At 40.1% G+C, this 13,054-nt stretch overlaps 1 protein-coding gene across 10 annotated transcripts in view; it reads left to right on the top strand.

Moving 5' to 3' along the window:
• USP44 (ubiquitin specific peptidase 44) overlaps positions 1–13,054 on the top strand; it is a 54,661-nt gene that overhangs the window by 16,618 nt on the left and 24,989 nt on the right. For 2 of the 10 annotated variants that reach the window (XM_049627491.1, XM_049627481.1), the window contains exons 3-4: positions 2,527–2,599; positions 3,035–3,183. The exons of 1 other annotated variant lie outside the window; for it this stretch is intronic. The gene's annotated coding sequence lies outside the window, so the exon portion shown is untranslated. Of the gene's footprint in view, positions 1–2,526; positions 2,600–2,937; positions 3,184–7,457; positions 7,481–7,660; positions 7,743–9,542; positions 9,580–13,054 lie in introns of those variants that run through there. 7 more of the 10 variants (XM_049627482.1, XM_049627485.1, XM_049627488.1 and 4 more) reach the window with 7 other exon arrangements.

Genomic DNA, 13,054 nt, shown 5'->3' with positions numbered 1-13,054 from the left:
GAGCCTGCTTGGGATTCTCTGTCTTCCTCTCTCTCTGCCCCTCCCCTGCTGGCTCTCTCTCTCTTAAAAATAAACACTTTTTTTAAATTAAAAAAAAATAATACAGGTTTAAAAATATGTACAGGGGCGCCTGGGTGGCTCAGTCGGTTAAGCACAGGATTTTGGTTTAGGTCATGATCTCACGGTTTGTGAGTTCAAGCCCCACATCAGGCTCTCTGTTATCAGTACAGAGCCCACTTCAGATGCTCTGTCTCCCTCTCTCTGTCCCCCCCTCTCTCAAAATTAAATATACAGTATTTAATTACATGTACAGTATAAAATAAAATTTAGGTACCCCAATCATCTTCCCTCATGAAATTATTTTCCCTCATGAGGGATGCCTGGCTGGCTCAGTTGGAAGAGCATGTGACTCCTGATCTCCGGGTCATGAGTTCAAGCCCCACATTGGGTATAGAGATTACTTAAATAAAACTTAAAAAAAAAAAAAAGATTACTTTCCCTCATGAAAGATACTTTTAGTATCTTTTTGGCATGGTTTACTAAAGCTTTATAAGTTAGAATTTCCAATTCTAACCCTTTTCCTTTCTCTCTCTGCTTCTCCAGATCCTTTCCCTGCTTGCTATGAGAAAAGGAGGCTAAAACTTTGTTCTACATGTTTCTCATAATATCATAACTAATTTTAACCTTTATGGTATTTATCCTCCAATTAGCTATTACTTCAGTAAAAAGTAAACCTCAGGTTAAAGGGTTATAAATATGAACAAATCTCAGTTCCTGACCTCAAGGAAATTTACAGGGCAGTAATGATCCTGAGAGAAATAATGATAAGTACATTTACTTTTCTCTTTATACTTTAGGAAGGGTTTAAACATGCAAAAGTTCATTTGATGTTTAAAACATCCTTGTAAGGAAGATAGGACAGATACTATTTCCCTAACTTTACAGAGGAGATAAAAGTAAAACATGCAACACATTTAAAGAACTAAAAATATTTAGATAAACTGTCATACATTGTGATTATAACTAGATAAACATGTTATAACATTATACACACACATACATCCTTAACTTATCCTTAGAAAGGCATCCAGGCTTAAGAAAATATCTCATTTGTTTTCCACAATGCTTAAAATCTCATCTTTTAAATTTATTTATTTATTTATTTATTCATTCATTCATTCATTCATTCAGATTTTATTTTTAAGTAATCTCTACACCCAATGTGGGGCTCAAATCACAACTCCGAGATCAAGAGTCTCTCACTCCACCGACTTGAGCCAGCATGGACCCCTAAAATCTCATTTTATAATCCCATACTCAGTGTCTATAGGAGGTTCCATTATAAATAGTCAGAAAAAACATTACTAAACACTAGAATTTACTACATGATAACTGGGCTCCTTAGAAAATGGAAGTTTGGAGTAAAGAGTCCTAGAATAACGTGGGAAATGATTTATTGGGAAAAAAGAAAAAAAAGCCTTGATAAACTGATATAAAGCCCTGGGCACAAGCAGCCTGTGGATTCCTGAAAAAATTGAGTAGGATGGAGGTGGAGAAGATATTAAAAGGAGAGACAAAATGACTATTTTACAATTTTGCTGCTGTTAATGACAAAACCCCGGGCTCCTTTTCAATTTCTAGTAGGCATATGTTGTACTTTTCAAGGTATAAGCTTCCCTCACAGGCCACTAAATAAACACTTACCAGCCCTTTAAAATTAAATCAGTTTGGGGGTCTTCTACTTTTTAACTTGCATTTGCCTCCCTTACCTGCCACCACCCTCATTCTTTGTTTCTTAGAATTAAAAAAGCCTAGGGGCATCTGGTTGGCTCAGTTGGTAGAGCATGTGACTCTCAATCTCAAGGTAGTGAGTTCAAGCCCCACAATGGGCATGGAGCCTACTCAGAAAAAGAAACTAAAAAAAAAGAAAGAATTTAAAAGAGCTAATTCTAAAGCCATTTCTTTCTGCTCATGTTCCACTCTCTATATTCACCTACTAAGACCATATGTTGTCATCTGCTGTTCTAATATTTCTCTCTCAACTCTTTTCTTACATATTTGCCTCAAATTTAAGGTTTTTGGGTGACTCTATTTTTAAAAAATCAACAGCAGGGTGTTGTTACACCTTAATCAAACTTTAGGTCTGAGTCTTTTAGTATTTTCTTTACCTACTTTCTCCATTCAATCCTTTATTTCTTCCTAACATTGAAATGAAGGTCATGGACATGTCAGTGCCTAGCATAGTGCCAGGCACATAGGTGTTCAAAAAATATTTGTCAAATGAATCTTTCATAGCTTTAAAATTATTGATAGGAACATTTAGTCTGTAAAACTGAAAATTCTTGGAAGCAGTTTTCTCAGTTAACAAAACCCTAAACTCTTCTTTAATAGACAATTAGAATTCCCAAGATATTTCTCATTTTAATAAAAGACTGGAATAGAAAATTCTAAAAATCAACACAAAGATTAAAAAGCAGCCCTAAGATTAACAAAATTTTGTGTTTTGTCTTCCTTTAATTCATTCAGACTCTGACGATCCAAGAAACAACCAGTTAGTGTTGTATCTACTTCAGAAGTTGGATCTGGCCTCAGAATGGAGGTATCAAAGTCATTAAAATTTTATCTTGTTAGGAAACTGTACTTACCTTAGAAAAAAAAGCAAATTGACGTTTCTCCCAATTTAGGAACTGTGGAAACAAGGGAAACCACTACACATCATTTCCACAATGCCCTATTATGCGAGAGAACATCTAATTTTGTTAATTCATTAAGCATTTTAAGAGTATTTTTGGCCATCACTATACTAAGGAGCTGTAGAGAGACACACAGTGGAGCCAGTGCACATTCCTTCTCCCCAAAGAGGTTACAATGCAAAGAGAGAACCAGGCGCGGAACTCAGAACAAAAGCTGTGACTGCATAATAATGTATTGGGGGTTGGGGGATGGGGATCTGAAAGCCTAGTTACTAGGAAAGCAATTTCCAGGAGGTAAGAGCTTAGGCCAGCTCTGAAAGAGGTTGATTGTAATTTTGCAGGAGTGAAAGTTGGAGGGGCTTCTACTTAGGAGATAAACATCTGCGCAGATTTAAAGGTGGGAAGTGCCTGAAGTGTGCAAGACTGTAAAGAGACTGACCTCCTAGCAGTCAAAGGCTGATAAGGGGAAAGACTGATTTTGAGGATGTAGGTAAGTTTGGGGACGCCTGTTGATGATGTGTGAAGGGAAGGAGACATTTTTTTCTTTGTTATAGTAAAAAGCTTAGATTTCATGACATGGGTGTAAAACAAAGAGGAAAATTACGTGAGAAAAATTATTAAGACAGCTATGTAAAACTGAGGTTCTGGTTCTGGAGCTCTATAAACAAGTTAGACACGGCATAATTTAGGCCTACGTTGTTAAGACTCAGAATAAAATGGTAGCTAAGGAAATTTTCAAAGTTGAGTAAATAGTAATAACAGTAAACATATATAAGGTTATGCTACAATCGATCTCTTTAATTATTAACACAATTAATGACAATCTCCCGATAATTTCTTATCTCTAGCTCATTCCTTCCCATCCAGCACCTCTCTCTAGCTTACATCTTTGTATTCAAGACCTTTTGAGGACATCTATTCAGTACCCTCCTCCTATGACTTACTCAACTTGTCTTTGCTTTGTCTTCTTCCCATAAATGAAAAAATATCATCTTAGTCTTTAAAAGACCCAGCCTAAATACCGTTTCCTTGAAGTCATTTATGACCTCAGGAAATTATTTGAACTTCTATCTGCTAGTCACTTTGGCCACATGCAGCTTATTTTCTGAACAATTTTTTTTTTAATGTTCTATTTATTCTTGAGAGAAAGAGAGACAGAGCATGAGTGAGGGAGTGGCACAGCGAGAGAGGGACACAGAATCCAAAGCAGACTCCAGGCTCTGAGCTGTCAGCACAGAGCCCAACGTGGGGCTCGAACTCATGAACTGTGAGATCATAACCTGAGCCGAAGTCCAACACTTAATCGACTGAGCCACCCAGGCGCCCCTGAACAATTTTTGAATACTGATGATCTTCATTCTATTTAACCCTTTAAAACAGTTTTTTAAAAATCATGGGGCACCCGGGCAGCTCAGTCAATTAAGTGTTGGACTTCGGCTCAGGTTATGATCTCACAGTTCATGAGTTCGAGCCCCACATAGTGCGCTCTGCTGTTGGTGCAGAGCCTACTTCAGATCCTCTATCCCCCTCCTTCCATGCCCCTCCCTCACTCATCCGCACGAATGTACCCACGCACTCTCAAAAAAAAACATTAAAAAAAAATAAGTATGATCATTGCAGAACACATAGAAAATAAAAATCACTTGTGGAGTGCCTGGTTGGCTCAGTCAGTGGAGCGACTCCTGATCTCAAGGTTGTAAATTCAAGCCCCATGTTGGGTGGAGAGATTACTTTAAAAAATAAAATCTTTTAAAAACGGCACTTGTAATCCTGCCACCATTACTAAAATGTTGATGTATTCCAAGTGTCCAATGTGAATAGTATATACATTCGTTTTTAAATACAATGTATACATTTTTGCATCCTGCATTTAGTTTTTACTTTTACATTGTTATTTTACAGACTCTTGGCATCCAAACCATTCTACTCAGAATCTGAAGACCCCAGCTACTGCTTCTTTTTACCTCAGCTGTTAATCCTTATATCCTCTTTCTTTATGCCTCTTGCTTCCAGGTGTCCACTGTTTGCCTTCTCAATGTGCCTTTAATTAATTAATTAATTAATTAATTTTTATTTCAATGTGCCTTTAAATCAATATTCAACCCATCTCAACCCCTTTTACCTCAGTGTTTGAGAAGAGGTTTTATCTATCTATTTATGATTTTGTTTTTAAGTAATCCCTATTCCCAATGTGAGGCTTGAACTCACAAGCCCGGAGATCAAGAGCAGCATGCTCCACTGACTGAGCCAGCCAGGTCCCCAGGGGTGGGCAGGGAGAGCTTTTAAAGAGCTTCCTACAGATTGATTGGTCTTGGGTCTGGTGTTCATCTCAGACTAATAAACTCTGGAAAAGAGGGAGAAGGGGTCATACAGTCCAGTAAGATAATTTATGAAGAAGGACCCTCTTTGAAGAATGGGAATGGGAGACACAGTTGACTTGACCTATAAATCCTTCATTTAATATTTTTAGAAAAGAAGATTTTTTAAAAAATTTGTTTTATTTTATATTTGAGAGAGAGAGACAGAGACAGCGAGCAGGGGAGGTGCATGCAGAGAGAGAGACAGAATCCGAAGCAGGCTCCAGACTCCGAGCTGTTAGCACAGAGCTCAACGCAGGACTCGAACTCACAAGCAGTGAGATCATGACCTGAGCTGAAGTCGGACGCTTACCCGACTGAGCCATCCAGGTGCCCCAAAAATAAGATTTTTTAAAAGTAATCTCTATGCTGAACTTGGGATTCAAACTCATGACCCCGAGATCAAGTCACATGCTCTACCAACTGAGCCAGCCAGGCACCCCCTGAAAATAGAATTTTTAAAATAATTGTTTAAGTTTATTTATTTATTTTGAAAGAGGGAATGCATGAGCAGGGGAGGGGAGAGGGAGAGAGAGAGAATCCCAAGCAGTCTCTGCACTGTAAGCATAGAGCAGATACAGGGCTCGAACTCACAAACTGCAAGATCATGACCTGGGCCAAAATGAAGAGTCGGTCACTTAAGTGACTGAACTACCTAGACAGCCCTGAAAATAATATTTTTGATGACTATATAATATTCTGTCCTATGACTATATCAGATATACTTATCCTTTCCCATGGTACTGAACAGTTAGGTTGTTTCTGGTCTTCACTATTCTAAATAACACTGAGCAGAAGTAAAAAATTGTTTGTATTCCTAAAAGCAAAATTACTAGATCAGTGGCGGCAGATTTGTAATATTTGCCAAAGACCTTCTAGATGGGTTTTATGACCTTAAAAAAGGAGAGCAAGGTTTTTGAACTTATATTTTGCTTTCTAGGAAATGCAGGAAAAACTATATTGTATGCCAAAAACACTTAAATGAAATACTTCCTCTTAAGAGATACTCTCATGTAATGCATTTTAGAAATTAAGGTGATGGGAAAGATTACAAGACAGTGGTTTATGTGTTTTGAACTGGAGGACTGCACTGGGGACAGAATTGAATTCTATAGAATTATTAATGCACTTGTATTAGAAAAAAAGAATGAAAGGAGTATTAAACTATGAAAATTCATCACTTATCATTTATATGTGCAAAACTACATTTTATGCAATTGAATCTTCAACTGGTACTTTTTATAATGTGAATTGATTAGACCGTTGCCATTTGTTATCTACGTAAGAATTCCTGAGGCTAATATGCCGATGTTAATTAGCCATTTCCCTTCAAACTTTTGTTTAGATAATATGCTATGAATGCCTTTGTGCGCTCATTTTTTCCCCATTCATACCATGGAAAGATATTCCCTGAAGTGGAGTTGTTCATGTGAACAATTTTATAGCTTCCCTTATATATTGCAAGATAATGTACTCCACGGACACGTTATTAACGCTGCATGTTTGTCTTGCTGCTTCTACCTCCCCTTAAAAAGATAGGTCTTTTCATTTTAAATATTCCCCACAGGGTAGCGGAGGTAGAAATGGCACACAGCTGAGCACAGAGTACAAGCTCAAGAAATACTAATGGCTTAATTTTCATGTACCTGTGGATTTGACTTTCTCTTCTCTAGATCCTTCTCAGCTCTTCTTTTCGGTATCTATTTCATTACCTTAAATTGGCAATTTCAGGTGAATCGGCAGCTTCAGGTTGATTTTGGACACAGGAGTCTCTTCGTGTCCCTCAAATTTATGTCTCAGTGAGTGTCCCATTCTGGAACCTTACTTGCCCGACTGCTGTCTGAGGAAGCTGAATTCAAAGCAGTCACGATCCCCTCGAGGTCACACGTAGGGTTGCCTCCTCAGAAAGGAAGCGTTTTCTCAACGAATGTCTATGCCAGTCAATTTGCGCTGATTTGGAAGATAACGGAATGGGCGCGCCTTCCTGCCAATTTGACGCTGTGCGAGTCGCAGAAATTCAGTGGAGGGGTTCGGACGCCCGCGGAATCTTTTGCATCTCACAGAATTGTAGTAAACACTGGCTGCACCCTCCCGTGCCCGGAAGATGAGGACAGGTGCGAAGCCCGCCTGGGGAGGAAACGGCTACGATCCGCTCAGAGCCACATGCCGCGCTGAGCAAAGCCCATCCCTGGACCACGACCGGAATCCCGGCTGCCGCTCGCCTCTCAGGGCGTCCCCGGCAGCCGAGCGGGTGGCATTAGCCAAGCGGAGCGGCACCCCCGGCACGCCAAAGGCCCGGGGGGCGGGGCGGCACGGCGTCACCTGTGACGTAGCCGCTCGACCGGGCCGCCGCCGCCGCCGCCGCCGCCGCCGAACCGGGGGCGGGGGGCCCGGGGGTGAGCGCAAAGATGGCCGCTTCGGCTCGGGCTGGTGAGTGTGCGTGAAGGACGCGCGCGGCTGCAGCGGTTGGCGGAATGAGGCTCTCTACCGGAGCGGAGGTCCGACCAGAGCCTTCGGGGCCTGGGGGCACCTGGCGGTGTTTTCCCGCCTCGCAGGGCGCGGGGAGGTCCTGAGGGAGGGAGAGAGGGGCTGCGGACGGACTGAGGGGAGCGGGCCGAGGGGCGCGCGGAGAAGGCAGTGGCAGTGGCGGCGGGTCCGGCGAATTTAGAATTGGCGCCTCTGGGAAGTTTCGGTGGGTCGTGCGATGTCCTGGTGGCTGGCCACCTCAGGAGTGCCCAGAGATGCTGCGGGCAGCCGCGCGTCCCGTGTGGCCAGGGTCACCGCGTAGCCACCCTGAGCGGGGCTGGAGGGGCATGAGTTGGGAGGAGAAGAGGCGAAATAGGAAGACTTTGGGGGCTGCGGAGGGGGAGATGTGCCCTGACCCGCGTTGGGGAGCGCTATGTAGATGTGATCATGAATAGGGATGCGCGCTGGGCACTCTGCAGAGCTGGTACTGTCGAAATAAAACCGCATCCTAACCCCTGGCTCTGATTGCTGCCAGGTGATGCTCGAAATCCCCTGGGAGGCTTTGGAAGGGCATTTTCTAGCCGTCCGTTTATGAGGAATGGCTTGCTTTCCTCCCAACGATCGGGTCCCAGCGTTGCCAGCACCTGCTGCCACTTAGAGACACTTAGGATTTTTGAATACCAGCTTCCGCTGGCCTTCGGGGAAGGAATGCTAATGGGCTAAACTCATTTGGGGGCTTAAGAAACGTGTTAGCATGAGAAGAAAAAAATGTTCAAGTTTAAGAGGTGGTAGGAGACCCTCGTACGCCCACTCCCAATAAAAAAGAAAGTGAAACGTAGTGATTGTTTCAACTGCAAGTTTGAGCTGTTGTACATTCTGCATGTAACCGGATAATTTCTTGCAGTTTTAATTTTGGAAGTAGACAATTTAGCAAGTCTTAGGAGAGTCGCTTTGTCCTTAACCCCTCCTGATTTCCCCCACTTTTGAACTCTAATGGTCCTATCTTGCAAGTAACGGGATTGTGAAATTAGCATGGAAATAGGACCTTCAGACCCTGCACTTGAATTCCTTATTATCTGTGAAGTAGCCTGTGTGGGGCGGGGGGGGGGGGGGGGTGGGGGGAGTAGGGGGTGGTAACATAGGGCCTGGAATTCCATTTTGAGTTGTCTTTAAAATCAGTATTCAGTGTAAACAATGAAAAAAAATTAGCTGTTCACTGTGATCAAATTCAGAAAGCCAAACATGAGTTAAGCACATGTTTATAGAATATTTCATCATCATCATCATTTCATCACCATCAATACAAAGAGAGGAAAACTTTGTATTCTTGGAGCCCTAATCTTTTTATCCTTAATTTAGCATCTCGGGATTTGAAAGAGATTTTTATTTTTATTTAATTTCCAACCCCTACCCCCACACAGATTTGAAAGAGATTTTAAACATTTTGTCTTGTTTACCTTTTCTCCACCCTGCTCCGATTTCTCTAGCTTTTTGTGTACTAGCCGTTCATTTTGCAAAGGATGGCAGATTTTTCATTCTAGGAATTTTCATGTAGTCTATCTTTATTGAAATTTAGAGATATTCTAATATTTAACAAAGTTTAGCGCATACAGTGAGGAAATTTAAATGTTTTGGCTGTTTTCATTGTACATTCACCTTGTTTTTCTTCCAGAATATTAATTATCCCAGACTTTTTAGCTTAACAACATTTAAGTGATAAGTGAATCTGTGTTGAGTATACTATACAATGATACACTTTTTGGAATATTTAAATTGGAAAATCTGTTGAAGATTTGGGTTAAATATTTGAAATATATTGTTTCTACCCGTCTTTACCCCCCCCCCATCTTTTCACAGATTTTTCTTTCTGTACTACAGAAATTTATCATATATACCCTCTACCCAAATTTTCCTCTACATGCTTAAATCTTACTGAGTATTATAGCATTGGTGGTACGTAAGAGGATTTTCTGCTCATTGGGTTGTTTGAGGGCAGAGTCTGATTGTATTTTGTTTGTATCCCCAGCACCTGACTATCTGCTTATCATGGAGGGAAAATCCCTGTAAGTGTCGAATTGTGGTTTTGAATGGTGCAGAGATATAGAGAAAGGCAACGTCTTGGCTTCTTATAGGCAGAAAAAGGGTGCTTTGAAGTGTTTCTCCTTCCTGTGATGTTAGGCAGAACAAACATGGTTGCCGGATTCTAATGGAGTTGTCTGGTTGAGGGAGATTAGACGCAGACTGGGGCCCAGGCTTAGGAGACTAATCAAGGTAGGAAATGTGTGCCCATCATTTTCTGGATTCAGTAATGGACAGTTTTGCCATTAGGCCTAACCGAAATAGGAAGTGACAAGTCACTAAAATATAGGAGGATTCTATAATACTGGCTTTCTGGCAAAAATTAAGATTATTGAAGTACATTGGTTTTTCACAGCGCTTTCAGAGACCATAAAACTTTACTTTCAGTGGAGTTTTACATACCATGGGAAAAGCTTATTTATAGTCCAAGAATATATTTGTTAGGCCAAATTATAGATGTGCTAGAATGATAGAGTCTAAGCATTTTACACAAAGTATTTGAACTCAATTTTCTAGACCCATAATAGAATGCTTAATTTTTTTTTTTTTTTTTTTTTTTTGAGAGGTGGGGTGGGGAAATGGGCAGAGGGAGAAAGTGAGAGAATCTTAAGCAGGCTCCATGCCCAGCACAGAGCCTGACATGGGGCTCAGTCCTGCGACTCTGGGATCATGCCCTGAGCCAAAATTAAGAGTTGGGTGCTCAACTGAGCCACCCAGGTGCCCCACTCAATCTTTTTGTGAACATTTCTCCCATTGTTATGAAGTTAGCTGCAGTATGTTGATATATAAGTATGGTGATGTGACACTAATGATAAATATTTTGGAACAAAATTGCCCATGAATGAAATACCTGTAAGTAGTGATGGGTAAGGAAATCAAATAAACCTGGTGGCAGAACTTAATTTCCAGTTCTTTTTCTTAGAACATCAACTAGAGTCAATCTCTGTGCTTCTGGGGAGGCAATGTTAGAGATGTGAAGAAGGCCCAGGGAAAAAGAGTATCCTTTTTTGTTTAATGAAGAGTTTCAAGCGAGATCAGGGTAATTATAGATTCTAGATTTCTAGAGGAAGGAAGAATAACTAGGGCCTGTCTAGGGATAAAGGAAAGGAAATACATCATGATTGATAAGAGGTGCCAAAGCACTTAAGAGGCATGATAGCATACCTAAGAGGGAGTAGGGAGAGTTTGAGAGGCCATTTTGTTAATTCATTCAATCATTTGTTCATTTAAATTTTTGAACCCCTTTGTACCAGGCACTATGCTTGACCCTTGGCATTTTGCAAACATCTCCTAAGAGCACGGGTTACTATGGTAGTTCCATGGAAATTTGGAACCTGCTTATAAGGAGTGGGGTAGGATTTGCCCTAATTACTATGCATAAAGGTTATTTTCATTCTTATCCAAATGAACGCAAAGATTGGTGTGGTTAGTAATTCCTAAGGCCAACTTCCTATTGAAATTGCCATTTCCTCCTATCTTTTATTATGGAAAATAACAAATCTTCCTACTTTTAATAGCTTTTAGAGGATCTGTTTAGGTGATTTGCTACTGTTAAAAGAAAATTAAATTTTGTTATAAAAATTATCTTTATTAAAATAAAGATTCAGCATATGTTGAATCTTTAATATCTATCCCTCTAGGAATTCTCAAATGAGACAAAGATGATTACTGTGATGCAATTTTATTTAAATATTCTTTATGCCCAGTGTTATGTATGTATATAAGTATTTATATAAAATGTGCACACCCATTGCCTTTGAAACAGTAGTAAATACCCCAGTTACAAAAATTTTTTATTCACAATATGGTCATTTGTATATAAAAACATTTTAATAAAAGATACGTGAAAAGTGGCTGGTCATAGATGAGAATAGAAAAGTATATATTGTGCCACAATTTGAAGGCAATTTGAAGGCACTTACAGGCCATGGTAAAGAGTTTAGACTGATCTTGTGGTATTTCAAAACTTTTAAACAATTTTTCAATGATTGCAAAGCTGTTCTATGAGACACACTAGAAATGATGTAAAATGCAAATGTTTTTATGACTCTGAAAAGGGAGAAGCTTTTTTTGAGGGGGAGGAGGAAGAGCGCAAGTGGGGGAGAGGCAGAGAGAGGGGGACAGAGGATCCTAAGTGAGCTCACACTGACAGGCTGACAGCCGCAAGCCCAATGTGGGGCTTGAATTCACGAACCTGCAAGATCATGACCTCGGCTGAAGTCGGAGGCTCAACTGACTGAGCCACCCAGGTGCCTTGGGAGAAGTTTAATAGAGCATAATGATATTATTTTAGTGTCTGTTCAGATTTTTAAATATAGATTTTCTTTTAGGAGTGTTTATTAGCCAGTTCCCTCGTTCTGTGTCACTTTTTTTTTTAAGCTTTTTTTTTTTTTTTAAGTTTATTTTTGAGAGACAGACCAAGTGCAAGTGGGGGGAAGAGCAGAGAGAGAGAGGGAGATACAGAATCTGAAGCAGGGTCCAGGCTCTGAGCTGTCCGCACAGAGCCCAATGCAGGACTCAAACTCATGAACTGCAAGATCATGACCTGAGCTGAAGTCAGACACTTGACCAGCTGAGCCACCCAGGAGCTCCCTGTGTCACTTTTTAAAATAGTAATTTAGTTTGGCTATTTTTGTGTGTTTATTTTTCATGGTAACTTCCTGTTTTTTCATGAAAACATTTTTTAAAGCGAAGAATATGAAAACTGTGTTACTAATTGCACTGGCGAAATTAAGATTACTTTTATGTGAATGATCTTTAGTACCTGTCCTCCTCTAGGAACTTCCAAAGTTTATACTGTTATTGTACCTTTCCATATTTTCTTTCTAAGTGTTTTAAGATAAAATAGGTGGAATGGGGTGGTCAGCTGAAAAGACCATTTTGTTGAAGGTAACAAATTTATAGAGGAATATTAATTTTTGAAGTAAAATTAGCTATCCTTCTAAGTTTTCAGTGATTTTTGTAGTTCTTAGTAATATTTGTATTTGGAGCACAAATATTTATTTGAAGGGTCACTGCATATCATACCAAAATTTAACCCCCTTTTTTTTTTTACTTTTTTATTGTTTATTTTTAATTTTTTTAAAGATTTTATTTTTAAGTAATCTCTACACCCAACATGGGGCTCAAATTTAGAACCCCAAGATGAAAAGTCACATGCTCTACCGACTGAGCCAGCCAGGTGCCCCTGTTTATTTTTTTATTTTTATTTTTTTTTAAGGATTTTATTTTCAAGTAATCTCTACACCCAATGTGGGGCTTGAATTCGCAATCCTGAGATCAAGAGCCGCATGCTCTACTGACTGAGCCTGCTAGGTGCCTCTGGTTGTTGTGGTTGGTTTGTGTGTTTGTTTTTGTTTTTAAGTTTTTATTTTGAGAGAGAGAGAGCATGAAGGGGGGGAGGGAGAGAAAGAGGAAGGAAGGAAGGAAGGAAGGAAGGAAGGAAGGAAGGAAGGAAGG

This window comes from Panthera uncia, chromosome B4 (genome assembly GCF_023721935.1).
Source record: "Panthera uncia isolate 11264 chromosome B4, Puncia_PCG_1.0, whole genome shotgun sequence".
NCBI classification, from domain to species: Eukaryota; Metazoa; Chordata; class Mammalia; order Carnivora; family Felidae; genus Panthera; species Panthera uncia.
Note: the sequence above shows the minus strand (reverse complement) of the source record. Positions and strands in the feature narration are given on the sequence as shown.